We start from the raw sequence: 19,260 nt of genomic DNA on the forward strand, positions 1-19,260 counted from the left end.
GTCAGCCTCCAGCAGGGAAATCGAAATACAGACTATATCACAGGCAGTGTGGTTGTTCACAAAAACTTCCAAAAAAATACAGTATTAGGGCTTAGTCAGACGGGCGTTTTTTGCCGCGATTTGCGCATGCGCATGCGTCCGGCGATTTTTTAAAACCATTGCTTCGCAATGGTATCGGACACATGAGCGCTTTTTATGCGCTCGTCCGAAAAATTATAGAACAAAAAATCGCAGATCGCACCTATCTGCGATCTGCGATTTCTGTTCGCTTCTGTATATGCGCTCAACGGGGCCGGCGGCAGCAGCGCCGACCCCATTGAGAACATATAAAAGACAAATCATTCTTCTCTGCCACAGCTGTAACAGCTGTGGCAGAGAAGAACGATGTTTGCCCATTGAATTCAATGGAGCGGCAATACAGCCGCTCCATTGAAAGCAATGGTCTGCCGGCGTGCGCGGGGTGAATTTTCGGGAAGGGGTTAAATATATAAACCCTTCCCTGCAATTCATGCTAAAATGTGTTAAAATAAAAAAAAATTGTATACTCACCTTTCCGCTGCAGCCGGAGTCCAGCCGCGGCCGCTGTCAGTTCTCCTGAACTGCTTCTCGGCACTATTCAGCCGGCGGGGCTTTAAAATCCCCGCCTGCTGAATGATCCGCCTCTGATTGGTCACAGCCTGACCAATCAGATGCCGGTTTCACTCACACACCCATTCATGAATTCATGAATGGGTGAGTGACTGCTGCCTCTCAGCGCTGAGCCAATCAGGGGCAGGTCTGACTCACACCCCCTTCACACCCACTGCAGGACGGCCGCTCGGAGCTGCCGGCAGAAGGTGAGAATGCAATTTTTTTTTATTTTAACACATTTTAGGATGGATTGCAGGTAAGGGCTTATATATTTAAGCCCTTACCGACAATTCATCCCGGGCTCGCCCGCAGCGCATTGCTTTCAATGGAGACGGCTGTATTGCCGTCTCCATTGAATGCAATGCGCTGGACAGCTCCGGCCCGTTTCTAATGAAACGCGGCTAGGAGCAGATTTTCGGGCGATTTGCGGGCGACATGCGCGCACCGGTCACGCGATTTGCGGATGCGCATCCGTCATGCGATCCGCAAATCGCGGCAAAAAACGACCGTCTGACTAAGCCCTTAGGCCTGCCTGTCACTGCCTTCAGTTTACTGCGTCTCTGCTGGGGGTAGTAGTTGTTGAATTAATACCCAGCCTTGCGCATAATTGTTACCTGCTCTGCAGTGCTTTACGTACGCGAAGTCAGCCTCCAACAGGGAAATCGAAATACAGACTATATTACAGGCAGTGTGGTTTTTCACAAAAACTTCCAAAAAAATACAATATTAGGCCTGCCTGTCACTGCCTTCAGTTTACTGCGTCTCTACTGGGGGTAGTAGTTGTTGAATTAATACCCAGCCTTGCGCATAATTGTTGCCTGCCTCTGCAGTGCGTTACGTACGCGAAGTCAGCCTCCAGCAGGGAAATCGAAATACAGACTATATCACAGGCAGTGTGGTTGTTCACAAAAACTTCCAAAAAAATACAATATTAGGCCTGCCTGTCACTGCCTTCAGTTTACTGCGTCTCTGCCGGGGGTAGTAGTTGTTGAATTAATACCCAGTCTTGCGCATAATTGTTGCCTGCCTCTGCAGTGCGTTACGTACGCGAAGTCAGCCTCCAACAGGGAAATCGAAATACAGACAATATCACAGGCAGTGTGGTTGTTCACAAAAACTTCCAAAAAAATACAATATTAGGCCTGCCTGTCACTGCCTTCAGTTTACTGCGTCTCTGCTGGGGGTAGTAGTTGTTGAATTAATACCCAGCCTTGCGCATAATTGTTGCCTGCCTCTGCAGTGCGTTACGTACGCGAAGTCAGCCTCCAACAGGGAAATCGAAATACAGACTATATTACAGGCAGTGTGGTTGTTCACAAAAACTTCCAAAAAAATACAATATTAGGCCTGCCTGTCACTGCCTTCAGTTTACTGCGTCTCTGCTGGGGGTAGTAGTTGTTGATTTAATACCCAGTCTTGCGCATAATTGTTGCCTGCCTCTGCAGTGCGTTACGTACGCGAAGTCAGCCTCCAACAGGGAAATCGAAATACAGACTATATCACAGTCAGTGTGGTTGTTCACAAAAACTTCCAAAAAAATACAGTATTAGGCCTGCCTGTCACTGCCTTCAGTTTACTGCGTCTCTGCTGGGGGTAGTAGTTGTTGAATTAATACCCAGCCTTGCGCATAATTGTGACCTGCTCTGCAGTGCTTTACGTACGCGAAGTCAGCCTCCAACAGGGAAATCGAAATACAGACTATATTACAGGCAGTGTGGTTTTTCACAAAAACTTCCAAAAAAATACAATATTAGGCCTGCCTGTCACTGCCTTCAGTTTACTGCGTCTCTACTGGGGGTAGTAGTTGTTGAATTAATACCCAGCCTTGCGCATAATTGTTGCCTGCCTCTGCAGTGCGTTACGTACGCGAAGTCAGCCTCCAGCAGGGAAATCGAAATACAGACTATATCACAGGCAGTGTGGTTGTTCACAAAAACTTCCAAAAAAATACAGTATTAGGCCTGCCTGTCACTGCCTTCAGTTTACTGCGTCTCTGCTGGGGGTAGTAGTTGTTGAATTAATACCCAGTCTTGCGCATAATTGTTGCCTGCCTCTGCAGTGCGTTACGTACGCGAAGTCAGCCTCCAACAGGGAAATCGAAATACAGACAATATCACAGGCAGTGTGGTTGTTCACAAAAACTTCCAAAAAAATACAATATTAGGCCTGCCTGTCACTGCCTTCAGTTTACTGCGTCTCTGCTGGGGGTAGTAGTTGTTGAATTAATACCCAGCCTTGCGCATAATTGTTGCCTGCCTCTGCATTGCGTTAAGTACGCGAAGTCAGCCTCCAAAAGGGAAATCAAAATACAGACTATATCACAGGCAGTGTGGTTGTTCACAAAAACTTCCAAAAAAATACAGTATTAGGCCTGCCTGTCACTGCCTTCAGTTTACTGCGTCTCTGCTGGGGGTAGTAGTTGTTGAATTAATACCCAGCCTTGCGCATAATTGTTGCCTGCCTCTGCAGTGCGTTACGTACGCGAAGTCAGCCTCCAACAGGAAAATCGAAATACAGACTATATCACAGGCAGTGTGGTTGTTCACAAAAACTTCCAAAAAAATACAGTATTAGGCCTGCCTGTCACTGCCTTCAGTTTACTGCGTCTCTGCTGGGGGTAGTAGTTGTTGAATTAATACCCAGCCTTGCGCATAATTGTTGCCTGCCTCTGCAGTGCGTTACGTACGTGAAGTCAGCCTCCAACAGGGAAATCGAAATACAGACTATATCACAGGCAGTGTGGTTGTTCACAAAAACTTCCAAAAAAATACAGTATTAGGCCTGCCTGTCACTGCCTTCAGTTTACTGCGTCTCTGCTGGGGGTAGTAGTTGTTGAATTAATACCCAGCCTTGCGCATAATTGTTACCTGCTCTGCAGTGCTTTACGTACGCGAAGTCAGCCTCCAACAGGGAAATCGAAATACAGACTATATTACAGGCAGTGTGGTTTTTCACAAAAACTTCCAAAAAAATACAATATTAGGCCTGCCTGTCACTGCCTTCAGTTTACTGCGTCTCTACTGGGGGTAGTAGTTGTTGAATTAATACCCAGCCTTGCGCATAATTGTTGCCTGCCTCTGCAGTGCGTTACGTACGCGAAGTCAGCCTCCAGCAGGGAAATCGAAATACAGACTATATCACAGGCAGTGTGGTTGTTCACAAAAACTTCCAAAAAAATACAGTATTAGGCCTGCCTGTCACTGCCTTCAGTTTACTGCGTCTCTGCTGGGGGTAGTAGTTGTTGAATTAATACCCAGCCTTGCGCATAATTGTTACCTGCTCTGCAGTGCTTTACGTACGCGAAGTCAGCCTCCAACAGGGAAATCGAAATACAGACTATATTACAGGCAGTGTGGTTTTTCACAAAAACTTCCAAAAAAATACAATATTAGGCCTGCCTGTCACTGCCTTCAGTTTACTGCGTCTCTACTGGGGGTAGTAGTTGTTGAATTAATACCCAGCCTTGCGCATAATTGTTGCCTGCCTCTGCAGTGCGTTACGTACGCGAAGTCAGCCTCCAACAGGGAAATCGAAATACAGACAATATCACAGGCAGTGTGGTTGTTCACAAAAACTTCCAAAAAAATACAATATTAGGCCTGCCTGTCACTGCCTTCAGTTTACTGCGTCTCTGCTGGGGGTAGTAGTTGTTGAATTAATACCCAGTCTTGCGCATAATTGTTGCCTGCCTCTGCAGTGCGTTAAGTACGCGAAGTCAGCCTCCAACAGGGAAATCAAAATACAGACTATATCACAGGCAGTGTGGTTGTTCACAAAAACTTCCAAAAAAATACAGTATTAGGCCAGCCTGTCACTGCCTTCAGTTTACTGCGTCTCTGCTGGGGGTAGTAGTTGTTGAATTAATACCCAGCCTTGCGCATAATTGTTACCTGCTCTGCAGTGCTTTACGTACGCGAAGTCAGCCTCCAACAGGGAAATCGAAATACAGACTATATTACAGGCAGTGTGGTTTTTCACAAAAACTTCCAAAAAAATACAATATTAGGCCTGCCTGTCACTGCCTTCAGTTTACTGCGTCTCTACTGGGGGTAGTAGTTGTTGAATTAATACCCAGCCTTGCGCATAATTGTTGCCTGCCTCTGCAGTGCGTTACGTACGCGAAGTCAGCCTCCAGCAGGGAAATCGAAATACAGACAATATCACAGGCAGTGTGGTTGTTCACAAAAACTTCCAAAAAAATACAATATTAGGCCTGCCTGTCACTGCCTTCAGTTTACTGCGTCTCTGCTGGGGGTAGTAGTTGTTGAATTAATACCCAGTCTTGCGCATAATTGTTGCCTGCCTCTGCAGTGCGTTACGTACGCGAAGTCAGCCTCCAACAGGGAAATCGAAATGCAGACAATAACACAGGCAGTGTGGTTGTTCACAAAAACTTCCAAAAAAATACAATATTAGGCCTGCCTGTCACTGCCTTCAGTTTACTGCGTCTCTGCTGGGGGTAGTAGTTGTTGAATTAATACCCAGCCTTGCGCATAATTGTTGCCTGCCTCTGCAGTGCGTTAAGTACGCGAAGTCAGCCTCCAACAGGGAAATCAAAATACAGACTATATCACAGGCAGTGTGGTTGTTCACAAAAACTTCCAAAAAAATACAATATTAGGCCTGCCTGTCACTGCCTTCAGTTTACTGCGTCTCTGCTGGGGGTAGTAGTTGTTGAATTAATACCCAGCCTTGCGCATAATTGTTACCTGCTCTGCAGTGCTTTACGTACGCGAAGTCAGCCTCCAACAGGAAAATCGAAATACAGACTATATCACAGGCAGTGTGGTTGTTCACAAAAACTTCCAAAAAAATACAGTATTAGGCCTGCCTGTCACTGCCTTCAGTTTACTGCGTCTCTGCTGGGGGTAGTAGTTGTTGAATTAATACCCAGCCCTGCGCATAATTGTTACCTGCTCTGCAGTGCTTTACGTACGCGAAGTCAACCTCCAACAGGGAAATCGAAATACAGACTATATTACAGGCAGTGTGGTTGTTCACAAAAACTTCCAAAAAAATACAATATTAGGCCTGCCTGTCACTGCCTTCAGTTTACTGCGTCTCTGCTGGGGGTAGTAGTTGTTGAATTAATACCCAGCCTTGCACATAATTGTTGCCTGCCTCTGCAGTGCGTTACGTACGTGAAGTCAGCCTCCAACAGGGAAATCGAAATACAGACTATATCACAGGCAGTGTGGTTGTTCACAAAAACTTCCAAAAAAATACAGTATTAGGCCTGCCTGTCACTGCCTTCAGTTTACTGCGTCTCTGCTGGGGGTAGTAGTTGTTGAATTAATACCCAGCCTTGCGCATAATTGTTACCTGCTCTGCAGTGCTTTACGTACGCGAAGTCAGCCTCCAACAGGGAAATCGAAATACAGACTATATTACAGGCAGTGTGGTTTTTCACAAAAACTTCCAAAAAAATACAATATTAGGCCTGCCTGTCACTGCCTTCAGTTTACTGCGTCTCTACTGGGGGTAGTAGTTGTTGAATTAATACCCAGCCTTGCGCATAATTGTTGCCTGCCTCTGCAGTGCGTTACGTACGCGAAGTCAGCCTCCAGCAGGGAAATCGAAATACAGACTATATCACAGGCAGTGTGGTTGTTCACAAAAACTTCCAAAAAAATACAGTATTAGGCCTGCCTGTCACTGCCTTCAGTTTACTGCGTCTCTGCTGGGGGTAGTAGTTGTTGAATTAATACCCAGCCTTGCGCATAATTGTTACCTGCTCTGCAGTGCTTTACGTACGCGAAGTCAGCCTCCAACAGGGAAATCGAAATACAGACTATATTACAGGCAGTGTGGTTTTTCACAAAAACTTCCAAAAAAATACAATATTAGGCCTGCCTGTCACTGCCTTCAGTTTACTGCGTCTCTACTGGGGGTAGTAGTTGTTGAATTAATACCCAGCCTTGCGCATAATTGTTGCCTGCCTCTGCAGTGCGTTACGTACGCGAAGTCAGCCTCCAGCAGGGAAATCGAAATACAGACTATATCACAGGCAGTGTGGTTGTTCACAAAAACTTCCAAAAAAATACAATATTAGGCCTGCCTGTCACTGCCTTCAGTTTACTGCGTCTCTGCCGGGGGTAGTAGTTGTTGAATTAATACCCAGTCTTGCGCATAATTGTTGCCTGCCTCTGCAGTGCGTTACGTACGCGAAGTCAGCCTCCAACAGGGAAATCGAAATACAGACAATATCACAGGCAGTGTGGTTGTTCACAAAAACTTCCAAAAAAATACAATATTAGGCCTGCCTGTCACTGCCTTCAGTTTACTGCGTCTCTGCTGGGGGTAGTAGTTGTTGAATTAATACCCAGCCTTGCGCATAATTGTTGCCTGCCTCTGCAGTGCGTTACGTACGCGAAGTCAGCCTCCAACAGGGAAATCGAAATACAGACTATATTACAGGCAGTGTGGTTGTTCACAAAAACTTCCAAAAAAATACAATATTAGGCCTGCCTGTCACTGCCTTCAGTTTACTGCGTCTCTGCTGGGGGTAGTAGTTGTTGATTTAATACCCAGTCTTGCGCATAATTGTTGCCTGCCTCTGCAGTGCGTTACGTACGCGAAGTCAGCCTCCAACAGGGAAATCGAAATACAGACTATATCACAGTCAGTGTGGTTGTTCACAAAAACTTCCAAAAAAATACAGTATTAGGCCTGCCTGTCACTGCCTTCAGTTTACTGCGTCTCTGCTGGGGGTAGTAGTTGTTGAATTAATACCCAGCCTTGCGCATAATTGTGACCTGCTCTGCAGTGCTTTACGTACGCGAAGTCAGCCTCCAACAGGGAAATCGAAATACAGACTATATTACAGGCAGTGTGGTTTTTCACAAAAACTTCCAAAAAAATACAATATTAGGCCTGCCTGTCACTGCCTTCAGTTTACTGCGTCTCTACTGGGGGTAGTAGTTGTTGAATTAATACCCAGCCTTGCGCATAATTGTTGCCTGCCTCTGCAGTGCGTTACGTACGCGAAGTCAGCCTCCAGCAGGGAAATCGAAATACAGACTATATCACAGGCAGTGTGGTTGTTCACAAAAACTTCCAAAAAAATACAGTATTAGGCCTGCCTGTCACTGCCTTCAGTTTACTGCGTCTCTGCTGGGGGTAGTAGTTGTTGAATTAATACCCAGTCTTGCGCATAATTGTTGCCTGCCTCTGCAGTGCGTTACGTACGCGAAGTCAGCCTCCAACAGGGAAATCGAAATACAGACAATATCACAGGCAGTGTGGTTGTTCACAAAAACTTCCAAAAAAATACAATATTAGGCCTGCCTGTCACTGCCTTCAGTTTACTGCGTCTCTGCTGGGGGTAGTAGTTGTTGAATTAATACCCAGCCTTGCGCATAATTGTTGCCTGCCTCTGCATTGCGTTAAGTACGCGAAGTCAGCCTCCAAAAGGGAAATCAAAATACAGACTATATCACAGGCAGTGTGGTTGTTCACAAAAACTTCCAAAAAAATACAGTATTAGGCCTGCCTGTCACTGCCTTCAGTTTACTGCGTCTCTGCTGGGGGTAGTAGTTGTTGAATTAATACCCAGCCTTGCGCATAATTGTTGCCTGCCTCTGCAGTGCGTTACGTACGCGAAGTCAGCCTCCAACAGGAAAATCGAAATACAGACTATATCACAGGCAGTGTGGTTGTTCACAAAAACTTCCAAAAAAATACAGTATTAGGCCTGCCTGTCACTGCCTTCAGTTTACTGCGTCTCTGCTGGGGGTAGTAGTTGTTGAATTAATACCCAGCCTTGCGCATAATTGTTGCCTGCCTCTGCAGTGCGTTACGTACGTGAAGTCAGCCTCCAACAGGGAAATCGAAATACAGACTATATCACAGGCAGTGTGGTTGTTCACAAAAACTTCCAAAAAAATACAGTATTAGGCCTGCCTGTCACTGCCTTCAGTTTACTGCGTCTCTGCTGGGGGTAGTAGTTGTTGAATTAATACCCAGCCTTGCGCATAATTGTTACCTGCTCTGCAGTGCTTTACGTACGCGAAGTCAGCCTCCAACAGGGAAATCGAAATACAGACTATATTACAGGCAGTGTGGTTTTTCACAAAAACTTCCAAAAAAATACAATATTAGGCCTGCCTGTCACTGCCTTCAGTTTACTGCGTCTCTACTGGGGGTAGTAGTTGTTGAATTAATACCCAGCCTTGCGCATAATTGTTGCCTGCCTCTGCAGTGCGTTACGTACGCGAAGTCAGCCTCCAGCAGGGAAATCGAAATACAGACAATATCACAGGCAGTGTGGTTGTTCACAAAAACTTCCAAAAAAATACAATATTAGGCCTGCCTGTCACTGCCTTCAGTTTACTGCGTCTCTGCTGGGGGTAGTAGTTGTTGAATTAATACCCAGTCTTGCGCATAATTGTTGCCTGCCTCTGCAGTGCGTTACGTACGCGAAGTCAGCCTCCAACAGGGAAATCGAAATACAGACAATAACACAGGCAGTGTGGTTGTTCACAAAAACTTCCAAAAAAATACAATATTAGGCCTGCCTGTCACTGCCTTCAGTTTACTGCGTCTCTGCTGGGGGTAGTAGTTGTTGAATTAATACCCAGCCTTGCGCATAATTGTTGCCTGCCTCTGCAGTGCGTTAAGTACGCGAAGTCAGCCTCCAACAGGGAAATCAAAATACAGACTATATCACAGGCAGTGTGGTTGTTCACAAAAACTTCCAAAAAAATACAATATTAGGCCTGCCTGTCACTGCCTTCAGTTTACTGCGTCTCTGCTGGGGGTAGTAGTTGTTGAATTAATACCCAGCCTTGCGCATAATTGTTACCTGCTCTGCAGTGCTTTACGTACGCGAAGTCAGCCTCCAACAGGAAAATCGAAATACAGACTATATCACAGGCAGTGTGGTTGTTCACAAAAACTTCCAAAAAAATACAGTATTAGGCCTGCCTGTCACTGCCTTCAGTTTACTGCGTCTCTGCTGGGGGTAGTAGTTGTTGAATTAATACCCAGCCCTGCGCATAATTGTTACCTGCTCTGCAGTGCTTTACGTACGCGAAGTCAACCTCCAACAGGGAAATCGAAATACAGACTATATTACAGGCAGTGTGGTTGTTCACAAAAACTTCCAAAAAAATACAATATTAGGCCTGCCTGTCACTGCCTTCAGTTTACTGCGTCTCTGCTGGGGGTAGTAGTTGTTGAATTAATACCCAGCCTTGCACATAATTGTTGCCTGCCTCTGCAGTGCGTTACGTACGTGAAGTCAGCCTCCAACAGGGAAATCGAAATACAGACTATATCACAGGCAGTGTGGTTGTTCACAAAAACTTCCAAAAAAATACAGTATTAGGCCTGCCTGTCACTGCCTTCAGTTTACTGCGTCTCTGCTGGGGGTAGTAGTTGTTGAATTAATACCCAGCCTTGCGCATAATTGTTACCTGCTCTGCAGTGCTTTACGTACGCGAAGTCAGCCTCCAACAGGGAAATCGAAATACAGACTATATTACAGGCAGTGTGGTTTTTCACAAAAACTTCCAAAAAAATACAATATTAGGCCTGCCTGTCACTGCCTTCAGTTTACTGCGTCTCTACTGGGGGTAGTAGTTGTTGAATTAATACCCAGCCTTGCGCATAATTGTTGCCTGCCTCTGCAGTGCGTTACGTACGCGAAGTCAGCCTCCAGCAGGGAAATCGAAATACAGACTATATCACAGGCAGTGTGGTTGTTCACAAAAACTTCCAAAAAAATACAGTATTAGGCCTGCCTGTCACTGCCTTCAGTTTACTGCGTCTCTGCTGGGGGTAGTAGTTGTTGAATTAATACCCAGCCTTGCGCATAATTGTTACCTGCTCTGCAGTGCTTTACGTACGCGAAGTCAGCCTCCAACAGGGAAATCGAAATACAGACTATATTACAGGCAGTGTGGTTTTTCACAAAAACTTCCAAAAAAATACAATATTAGGCCTGCCTGTCACTGCCTTCAGTTTACTGCGTCTCTACTGGGGGTAGTAGTTGTTGAATTAATACCCAGCCTTGCGCATAATTGTTGCCTGCCTCTGCAGTGCGTTACGTACGCGAAGTCAGCCTCCAGCAGGGAAATCGAAATACAGACTATATCACAGGCAGTGTGGTTGTTCACAAAAACTTCCAAAAAAATACAATATTAGGCCTGCCTGTCACTGCCTTCAGTTTACTGCGTCTCTGCCGGGGGTAGTAGTTGTTGAATTAATACCCAGTCTTGCGCATAATTGTTGCCTGCCTCTGCAGTGCGTTACGTACGCGAAGTCAGCCTCCAACAGGGAAATCGAAATACAGACAATATCACAGGCAGTGTGGTTGTTCACAAAAACTTCCAAAAAAATACAATATTAGGCCTGCCTGTCACTGCCTTCAGTTTACTGCGTCTCTGCTGGGGGTAGTAGTTGTTGAATTAATACCCAGCCTTGCGCATAATTGTTGCCTGCCTCTGCAGTGCGTTACGTACGCGAAGTCAGCCTCCAACAGGGAAATCGAAATACAGACTATATTACAGGCAGTGTGGTTGTTCACAAAAACTTCCAAAAAAATACAATATTAGGCCTGCCTGTCACTGCCTTCAGTTTACTGCGTCTCTGCTGGGGGTAGTAGTTGTTGATTTAATACCCAGTCTTGCGCATAATTGTTGCCTGCCTCTGCAGTGCGTTACGTACGCGAAGTCAGCCTCCAACAGGGAAATCGAAATACAGACTATATCACAGTCAGTGTGGTTGTTCACAAAAACTTCCAAAAAAATACAGTATTAGGCCTGCCTGTCACTGCCTTCAGTTTACTGCGTCTCTGCTGGGGGTAGTAGTTGTTGAATTAATACCCAGCCTTGCGCATAATTGTGACCTGCTCTGCAGTGCTTTACGTACGCGAAGTCAGCCTCCAACAGGGAAATCGAAATACAGACTATATTACAGGCAGTGTGGTTTTTCACAAAAACTTCCAAAAAAATACAATATTAGGCCTGCCTGTCACTGCCTTCAGTTTACTGCGTCTCTACTGGGGGTAGTAGTTGTTGAATTAATACCCAGCCTTGCGCATAATTGTTGCCTGCCTCTGCAGTGCGTTACGTACGCGAAGTCAGCCTCCAGCAGGGAAATCGAAATACAGACTATATCACAGGCAGTGTGGTTGTTCACAAAAACTTCCAAAAAAATACAGTATTAGGCCTGCCTGTCACTGCCTTCAGTTTACTGCGTCTCTGCTGGGGGTAGTAGTTGTTGAATTAATACCCAGTCTTGCGCATAATTGTTGCCTGCCTCTGCAGTGCGTTACGTACGCGAAGTCAGCCTCCAACAGGGAAATCGAAATACAGACAATATCACAGGCAGTGTGGTTGTTCACAAAAACTTCCAAAAAAATACAATATTAGGCCTGCCTGTCACTGCCTTCAGTTTACTGCGTCTCTGCTGGGGGTAGTAGTTGTTGAATTAATACCCAGCCTTGCGCATAATTGTTGCCTGCCTCTGCATTGCGTTAAGTACGCGAAGTCAGCCTCCAAAAGGGAAATCAAAATACAGACTATATCACAGGCAGTGTGGTTGTTCACAAAAACTTCCAAAAAAATACAGTATTAGGCCTGCCTGTCACTGCCTTCAGTTTACTGCGTCTCTGCTGGGGGTAGTAGTTGTTGAATTAATACCCAGCCTTGCGCATAATTGTTGCCTGCCTCTGCAGTGCGTTACGTACGCGAAGTCAGCCTCCAACAGGAAAATCGAAATACAGACTATATCACAGGCAGTGTGGTTGTTCACAAAAACTTCCAAAAAAATACAGTATTAGGCCTGCCTGTCACTGCCTTCAGTTTACTGCGTCTCTGCTGGGGGTAGTAGTTGTTGAATTAATACCCAGCCTTGCGCATAATTGTTGCCTGCCTCTGCAGTGCGTTACGTACGTGAAGTCAGCCTCCAACAGGGAAATCGAAATACAGACTATATCACAGGCAGTGTGGTTGTTCACAAAAACTTCCAAAAAAATACAGTATTAGGCCTGCCTGTCACTGCCTTCAGTTTACTGCGTCTCTGCTGGGGGTAGTAGTTGTTGAATTAATACCCAGCCTTGCGCATAATTGTTACCTGCTCTGCAGTGCTTTACGTACGCGAAGTCAGCCTCCAACAGGGAAATCGAAATACAGACTATATTACAGGCAGTGTGGTTTTTCACAAAAACTTCCAAAAAAATACAATATTAGGCCTGCCTGTCACTGCCTTCAGTTTACTGCGTCTCTACTGGGGGTAGTAGTTGTTGAATTAATACCCAGCCTTGCGCATAATTGTTGCCTGCCTCTGCAGTGCATTACGTACGCGAAGTCAGCCTCCAGCAGGGAAATCGAAATACAGACTATATCACAGGCAGTGTGGTTGTTCACAAAAACTTCCAAAAAAATACAGTATTAGGCCTGCCTGTCACTGCCTTCAGTTTACTGCGTCTCTGCTGGGGGTAGTAGTTGTTGAATTAATACCCAGCCTTGCGCATAATTGTTACCTGCTCTGCAGTGCTTTACGTACGCGAAGTCAGCCTCCAACAGGGAAATCGAAATACAGACTATATTACAGGCAGTGTGGTTTTTCACAAAAACTTCCAAAAAAATACAATATTAGGCCTGCCTGTCACTGCCTTCAGTTTACTGCGTCTCTACTGGGGGTAGTAGTTGTTGAATTAATACCCAGCCTTGCGCATAATTGTTGCCTGCCTCTGCAGTGCGTTACGTACGCGAAGTCAGCCTCCAGCAGGGAAATCGAAATACAGACAATATCACAGGCAGTGTGGTTGTTCACAAAAACTTCCAAAAAAATACAATATTAGGCCTGCCTGTCACTGCCTTCAGTTTACTGCGTCTCTGCTGGGGGTAGTAGTTGTTGAATTAATACCCAGTCTTGCGCATAATTGTTGCCTGCCTCTGCAGTGCGTTAAGTACGCGAAGTCAGCCTCCAACAGGGAAATCAAAATACAGACTATATCACAGGCAGTGTGGTTGTTCACAAAAACTTCCAAAAAAATACAGTATTAGGCCAGCCTGTCACTGCCTTCAGTTTACTGCGTCTCTGCTGGGGGTAGTAGTTGTTGAATTAATACCCAGCCTTGCGCATAATTGTTACCTGCTCTGCAGTGCTTTACGTACGCGAAGTCAGCCTCCAACAGGGAAATCGAAATACAGACTATATTACAGGCAGTGTGGTTTTTCACAAAAACTTCCAAAAAAATACAATATTAGGCCTGCCTGTCACTGCCTTCAGTTTACTGCGTCTCTACTGGGGGTAGTAGTTGTTGAATTAATACCCAGCCTTGCGCATAATTGTTGCCTGCCTCTGCAGTGCGTTACGTACGCGAAGTCAGCCTCCAGCAGGGAAATCGAAATACAGACAATATCACAGGCAGTGTGGTTGTTCACAAAAACTTCCAAAAAAATACAATATTAGGCCTGCCTGTCACTGCCTTCAGTTTACTGCGTCTCTGCTGGGGGTAGTAGTTGTTGAATTAATACCCAGTCTTGCGCATAATTGTTGCCTGCCTCTGCAGTGCGTTACGTACGCGAAGTCAGCCTCCAACAGGGAAATCGAAATACAGACAATAACACAGGCAGTGTGGTTGTTCACAAAAACTTCCAAAAAAATACAATATTAGGCCTGCCTGTCACTGCCTTCAGTTTACTGCGTCTCTGCTGGGGGTAGTAGTTGTTGAATTAATACCCAGCCTTGCGCATAATTGTTGCCTGCCTCTGCAGTGCGTTAAGTACGCGAAGTCAGCCTCCAACAGGGAAATCAAAATACAGACTATATCACAGGCAGTGTGGTTGTTCACAAAAACTTCCAAAAAAATACAATATTAGGCCTGCCTGTCACTGCCTTCAGTTTACTGCGTCTCTGCTGGGGGTAGTAGTTGTTGAATTAATACCCAGCCTTGCGCATAATTGTTACCTGCTCTGCAGTGCTTTACGTACGCGAAGTCAGCCTCCAACAGGAAAATCGAAATACAGACTATATCACAGGCAGTGTGGTTGTTCACAAAAACTTCCAAAAAAATACAGTATTAGGCCTGCCTGTCACTGCCTTCAGTTTACTGCGTCTCTGCTGGGGGTAGTAGTTGTTGAATTAATACCCAGCCCTGCGCATAATTGTTACCTGCTCTGCAGTGCTTTACGTACGCGAAGTCAACCTCCAACAGGGAAATCGAAATACAGACTATATTACAGGCAGTGTGGTTGTTCACAAAAACTTCTAAAAAAATACAATATTAGGCCTGCCTGTCACTGCCTTCAGTTTACTGCGTCTCTGCTGGGGGTAGTAGTTGTTGAATTAATACCCAGCCTTGCACATAATTGTTGCCTGCCTCTGCAGTGCGTTACGTACGTGAAGTCAGCCTCCAACAGGGAAATCGAAATACAGACTATATCACAGGCAGTGTGGTTGTTCACAAAAACTTCCAAAAAAATACAATATTAGGCCTGCCTGTCACTGCCTTCAGTTTACTGCGTCTCTGCTGGGGGTAGTAGTTGTTGAATTAATACCCAGCCTTGCGCATAATTGTTACCTGCTCTGCAGTGCTTTACGTACGCGAAGTCAGCCTCCAACAGGGAAATCGAAATACAGACTATATTACAGGCAGTGTGGTTTTTCACAAAAACTTCCAAAAAAATACAATATTAGGCCTGCCTGTCACTGCCTTCAGTTTACTGCGTCTCTACTGGGGGTAGTAGTTGTTGAATTAATACCCAGCCTTGCGCATAATTGTTGCCTGCCTCTGCAGTGCGTTACGTACGCGAAGTCAGCCTCCAGCAGGGAAATCGAAATACAGACTATATCACAGGCAGTGTGGTTGTTCACAAAAACTTCCAAAAAAATACAGTATTAGGCCTGCCTGTCACTGCCTTCAGTTTACTGCGTCTCTGCTGGGGGTAGTAGTTGTTGAATTAATACCCAGCCTTGCGCATAATTGTTACCTGCTCTGCAGTGCTTTACGTACGCGAAGTCAGCCTCCAACAGGGAAATCGAAATACAGACTATATTACAGGCAGTGTGGTTTTTCACAAAAACTTCCAAAAAAATACAATATTAGGCCTGCCTGTCACTGCCTTCAGTTTACTGCGTCTCTACTGGGGGTAGTAGTTGTTGAATTAATACCCAGCCTTGCGCATAATTGTTGCCTGCCTCTGCAGTGCGTTACGTACGCGAAGTCAGCCTCCAGCAGGGAAATCGAAATACAGACAATATCACAGGCAGTGTGGTTGTTCACAAAAACTTCCAAAAAAATACAATATTAGGCCTGCCTGTCACTGCCTTCAGTTTACTGCGTCTCTGCTGGGGGTAGTAGTTGTTGAATTAATACCCAGTCTTGCGCATAATTGTTGCCTGCCTCTGCAGTGCGTTACGTACGCGAAGTCAGCCTCCAACAGGGAAATCGAAATACAGACAATATCACAGGCAGTGTGGTTGTTCACAAAAACTTCCAAAAAAATACAATATTAGGCCTGCCTGTCACTGCCTTCAGTTTACTGCGTCTCTGCTGGGGGTAGTAGTTGTTGAATTAATACCCAGCCTTGCGCATAATTGTTGCCTGCCTCTGCAGTGCGTTAAGTACGCGAAGTCAGCCTCCAACAGGGAAATCAAAATACAGACTATATCACAGGCAGTGTGGTTGTTCACAAAAACTTCCAAAAAAATACAGTATTAGGCCAGCCTGTCACTGCCTTCAGTTTACTGCGTCTCTGCTGGGGGTAGTAGTTGTTGAATTAATACCCAGCCTTGCGCATAATTGTTACCTGCTCTGCAGTGCTTTACGTACGCGAAGTCAGCCTCCAACAGGGAAATCGAAATACAGACTATATTACAGGCAGTGTGGTTTTTCACAAAAACTTCCAAAAAAATACAATATTAGGCCTGCCTGTCACTGCCTTCAGTTTACTGCGTCTCTACTGGGGGTAGTAGTTGTTGAATTAATACCCAGCCTTGCGCATAATTGTTGCCTGCCTCTGCAGTGCGTTACGTACGCGAAGTCAGCCTCCAGCAGGGAAATCGAAATACAGACAATATCACAGGCAGTGTGGTTGTTCACAAAAACTTCCAAAAAAATACAATATTAGGCCTGCCTGTCACTGCCTTCAGTTTACTGCGTCTCTGCTGGGGGTAGTAGTTGTTGAATTAATACCCAGTCTTGCGCATAATTGTTGCCTGCCTCTGCAGTGCGTTACGTACGCGAAGTCAGCCTCCAACAGGGAAATCGAAATACAGACAATAACACAGGCAGTGTGGTTGTTCACAAAAACTTCCAAAAAAATACAATATTAGGCCTGCCTGTCACTGCCTTCAGTTTACTGCGTCTCTGCTGGGGGTAGTAGTTGTTGAATTAATACCCAGCCTTGCGCATAATTGTTGCCTGCCTCTGCAGTGCGTTAAGTACGCGAAGTCAGCCTCCAACAGGGAAATCAAAATACAGACTATATCACAGGCAGTGTGGTTGTTCACAAAAACTTCCAAAAAAATACAATATTAGGCCTGCCTGTCACTGCCTTCAGTTTACTGCGTCTCTGCTGGGGGTAGTAGTTGTTGAATTAATACCCAGCCTTGCGCATAATTGTTACCTGCTCTGCAGTGCTTTACGTACGCGAAGTCAGCCTCCAACAGGAAAATCGAAATACAGACTATATCACAGGCAGTGTGGTTGTTCACAAAAACTTCCAAAAAAATACAGTATTAGGCCTGCCTGTCACTGCCTTCAGTTTACTGCGTCTCTGCTGGGGGTAGTAGTTGTTGAATTAATACCCAGCCCTGCGCATAATTGTTACCTGCTCTGCAGTGCTTTACGTACGCGAAGTCAACCTCCAACAGGGAAATCGAAATACAGACTATATTACAGGCAGTGTGGTTGTTCACAAAAACTTCCAAAAAAATACAATATTAGGCCTGCCTGTCACTGCCTTCAGTTTACTGCGTCTCTGCTGGGGGTAGTAGTTGTTGAATTAATACCCAGCCTTGCGCATAATTGTTGCCTGCCTCTGCAGTGCGTTACGTACGTGAAGTCAGCCTCCAACAGGGAAATCGAAATACAGACTATATCACAGGCAGTGTGGTTGTTCACAAAAACTTCCAAAAAAATACAGTATTAGGCCTGCCTGTCACTGCCTTCAGTTTACTGCGTCTCTGCTGGGGGTAGTAGTTGTTGAATTAATACCCAGCCTTGCGCATAATTGTTACCTGCTCTGCAGTGCTTTACGTACGCGAAGTCAGCCTCCAACAGGGAAATCGAAATACAGACTATATTACAGGCAGTGTGGTTTTTCACAAAAACTTCCAAAAAAATACAATATTAGGCCTGCCTGTCACTGCCTTCAGTTTACTGCGTCTCTACTGGGGGTAGTAGTTGTTGAATTAATACCCAGCCTTGCGCATAATTGTTGCCTGCCTCTGCAGTGCGTTACGTACGCGAAGTCAGCCTCCAGCAGGGAAATCGAAATACAGACTATATCACAGGCAGTGTGGTTGTTCACAAAAACTTCCAAAAAAATACAGTATTAGGCCTGCCTGTCACTGCCTTCAGTTTACTGCGTCTCTGCTGGGGGTAGTAGTTGTTGAATTAATACCCAGCCTTGCGCATAATTGTTACCTGCTCTGCAGTGCTTTACGTACGCGAAGTCAGCCTCCAACAGGGAAATCGAAATACAGACTATATTACAGGCAGTGTGGTTTTTCACAAAAACTTCCAAAAAAATACAATATTAGGCCTGCCTGTCACTGCCTTCAGTTTACTGCGTCTCTACTGGGGGTAGTAGTTGTTGAATTAATACCCAGCCTTGCGCATAATTGTTGCCTGCCTCTGCAGTGCGTTACGTACGCGAAGTCAGCCTCCAGCAGGGAAATCGAAATACAGACAATATCACAGGCAGTGTGGTTGTTCACAAAAACTTCCAAAAAAATACAATATTAGGCTTGCCTGTCACTGCCTTCAGTTTACTGCGTCTCTGCTGGGGGTAGTAGTTGTTGAATTAATACCCAGTCTTGCGCATAATTGTTGCCTGCCTCTGCAGTGCGTTACGTACGCGAAGTCAGCCTCCAACAGGGAAATCGAAATACAGACAATATCACAGGCAGTGTGGTTGTTCACAAAAACTTCCAAAAAAATACAATATTAGGCCTGCCTGTCACTGCCTTCAGTTTACTGCGTCTCTGCTGGGGGTAGTAGTTGTTGAATTAATACCCAGCCTTGCGCATAATTGTTGCCTGCCTCTGCAGTGCGTTAAGTACGCGAAGTCAGCCTCCAACAGGGAAATCAAAATACAGACTATATCACAGGCAGTGTGGTTGTTCACAAAAACTTCCAAAAAAATACAGTATTAGGCCAGCCTGTCACTGCCTTCAGTTTACTGCGTCTCTGCTGGGGGTAGTAGTTGTTGAATTAATACCCAGCCTTGCGCATAATTGTTACCTGCTCTGCAGTGCTTTACGTACGCGAAGTCAGCCTCCAACAGGGAAATCGAAATACAGACTATATTACAGGCAGTGTGGTTTTTCACAAAAACTTCCAAAAAAATACAATATTAGGCCTGCCTGTCACTGCCTTCAGTTTACTGCGTCTCTACTGGGGGTAGTAGTTGTTGAATTAATACCCAGCCTTGCGCATAATTGTTGCCTGCC

Source organism: Eleutherodactylus coqui, chromosome 3, assembly GCF_035609145.1.
Source record: "Eleutherodactylus coqui strain aEleCoq1 chromosome 3, aEleCoq1.hap1, whole genome shotgun sequence".
NCBI lineage: Eukaryota > Metazoa > Chordata > Amphibia > Anura > Eleutherodactylidae > Eleutherodactylus > Eleutherodactylus coqui.